This window comes from Leptodactylus fuscus, chromosome 5, assembly GCF_031893055.1.
Source record: "Leptodactylus fuscus isolate aLepFus1 chromosome 5, aLepFus1.hap2, whole genome shotgun sequence".
Classification (NCBI taxonomy): domain Eukaryota; kingdom Metazoa; phylum Chordata; class Amphibia; order Anura; family Leptodactylidae; genus Leptodactylus; species Leptodactylus fuscus.
Genome location: NC_134269.1, coordinates 3833709 through 3836901, shown reverse-complemented (window position 1 = coordinate 3836901; position 3193 = coordinate 3833709).

Sequence of the window (3193 nt, the reverse complement as noted above, 5' to 3'; positions counted from 1 at the left end):
CAGCACTGCTTCATCACGCCAATACAATGCATTAGCCAGTGCTGATTGGCCAGAGTACGGAATTCAGCCAATCAGCGCTGGCTCTGCTGGAGGAGGCGGAGTCTAAGATCGCTCCACACCAGTCTCCATTCAGGTCCGACCTTAGACTCCGCCTCCTCCAGCAGAGCCAGCGCTGATTGGCCGAATTCCGTACTCTGGCCAATCAGCACTGGCTAATGCATTGTATTGGCGTGATGAAGCAGTGCTGAATGTGTGTGCTTAGCACACACATTCAGCTCTACTTCATCGGGCTAATAGAATGCATTGGCCAATCAGCGCTGGCCAATGCATTCTATTAGCGTGAACTGAGTTTGCACAGGGGTTCTAGTGCACCCTCGGCTCTGCTACATCAGATTGCTACATCTGATGTAGCAGTGCCGAGTGTGCATCAGATGTGTAGTTGAGCAAAACTGACTCAGCACTGCTAAGTCTGCATTCGCATAGGAATGCATTGGCCAGCCTTCGGCCAATCAGCGCTGGCTCTGCCGGAGGAGGCGGAGTCTAAGGTCGGACCTGAATGGAGACTGGTGTGGAGCGATCTTAGACTCCGCCTCCTCCAGCAGAGCCAGCGCTGATTGGTCGAGTTCCGTACTCTGGCCAATCAGCACTGGCCAATGCATTTCTATGGGGAAAAGTTAGCTTGCGAAAATCGCAAACTGACATGGATTTCCATGAAATAAAGTGACTTTTATGCCCCCAGACATGCTTCCCCTGCTGTCCCAGTGTCATTCCAGGGTGTTGGTATCATTTCCTGGGGTGTCATAGTGGACTTGGTGACCCTCCAGACACGAATTTGGGTTTCCCCCTTAACGAGTTTATGTTCCCCATAGACTATAATGGGGTTCGAAACCCATTCGAACACTCGAACAGTGAGCGGCTGTTCGAATCGAATTTCGAACCTCGAACATTTTATTGTTCGCTCATCTCTATGCTGTACATTATTATATTAATCCCATGGTGCTCTGTACATTATTAGATTAATCCCATGGTGCTCTGTACATTATTATATTAATCCCATGGTGCTCTGTACATTATTAGATTAATCCCATGGTGCTGTACATTATTATATTAATACCATGGTGCTCTGTACATTAATATATTAATCCCATGGTGCTCTGTACATTATTATATTAATCCCATGGTGCTCTGTACATTATTAGATTAATCCCATGGTGCTGTACATTATTATATTAATCCCATGGTGCTCTGTACATTATTATATTAATTCCATGGTGATGTACATTATTATATTAATCCCATGGTGCTCTGTACATTATTATATTAATCCCATGGTGCTCTGTACATTATTATATTAATCCCATAGTGCTGTACATTATTATATTAATTCCCTGGTGCTTTACATTATTATATTAATCCCATGGTGCTCTGTACATTATTATATTAATCCCATGGTGCTGTACATTATTATATTAATTCCATGGTGCTCTGCACATTATTATATTAATCCCATGGTGCTCTGTACATTATTATATTAATGCCATGGTGCTTTACATTATTATATTACTCCCATGGTGCTTTACATTTGGGGGTTACATACAATACACAGAATATACAGGTAGATATAATACTAACAATGACCGGCTGGCACAGTGGGGTAGAGGGCCCTGCCCGCGAGGGCTTACAGTCTATGAGGGAAGGGGGGTAGAGACAGAAGGAGAGGGGGAGACTGTACAGATGGCGGTGCAGTGATAGTGTTATTGGGGGGTGTAGGCCTTCCTGAATAGGGGAGTCTTCAGGGCCTTCTTGAATCCTGTGATTGTGGGGGTCAGTCTTATGTATTTTGGTAAGGAGTTCCAGAGTATGGGGGATGCACGAGAGAAATCTTGGAGATGGTTGTGTGAGGAGCGGATGAGGGCAGAGCGGAGTAGGAGGTCATTGGAGGATCTGAGGTTACGTGTGGGCAGGTAGCGGGAGATGAGGTCAGAGATATATGGAGGGGACAGGTTGTGGATGGCTTTGTATGTTAGCGTTAGTAGCTTGAACTCAATTCGCTGGGCTATAGGAAGCTAGTGGAGGGACTGGCAGAGGGGAGCAGCCGATGAAGATCGGGGGGTGAGGTGGATTAAGCGAGCAGCGCAGTTTAAGGTGGACTGGAGGGGGTGAGGGTGTTTGCTGGGAGTCCATGGAGAAGGGTGTTGCAGTAGTCTAAGCGGGAGATTATGAGGGCCTGGACTAGTGTCTTAGCAGTTTCTGGGGTGAGGAAGGAGCGGATTTGGTGGATGTTCTTGAGTTGGAGGCGGCAAGAAGTGTTGAAGGTTTGAACATGCGACTTGAAGGATAGGTCCAAGTCCAGGGTTATCCCAAGGCATCAAACCCGTGGGACAGGGGCAAGAATGGTTCTGTTAACTTTGATAGATGGGTAGAGGTTCCGTACGAGGTGGGACAAAGATGATGAACTCGGTTTTCTCCATGTTGAGTTTGAGTAAGCGGGAGGAGAGAAAGGAGGCTTTCGCTGCTAAACAATCTGGAACCCTGGCCAACAGAAAGGTAATGTCTGGTCCAGAGATGGAGAGAGGGTGCGTGCGGTGAGGAGGTGGCGTGCGAGTGGGAGACGCTGAATGTGCGGTCAGTGAGGTATGAGGAGATCCAGGAAAGGGCCAGGTCTGAGATACCAAGGGATGAGAGAGATTCTAATAAGAGGGAGTGGTCGACTGTGTCAAAGGCAGAGGAGAGGTCAAGGAGGAGGAGGACAGAGTAATGGCGCTTGGCTCTGGCGGTTAGAAATACATTCTCTCTAGAATCTTAGCTAGTTCACAAGAAACTATTTTTCTTAGCGCTTCCTTAATGTCATTATTCCTTAGACAGTAAATTATGGGGTTCAGTAGCGGAGTCACCACAGTGTAGAATATGGAAACCATTTTACTTTTCACAACTGACCCTTCTTTCACTGGAATTAAATACATGCAACTCAGTGTCCCGAAAAACATGGACACCACTAACAAGTGGGATCCGCAGGTGGTGAAGGCTTTCTGCCGGCCGGTAGTAGATGGGATCTGGAGGATTGTATTGACAATAAAAGCGTAAGAGATGACGATAATTAGGAAAGGGAACATAATCACCGGGACACACAGATACATTTCCAGTGTTTTAACTGTACAAATGTCTGACGTGGATAGTTGTAATATGGGGTCCA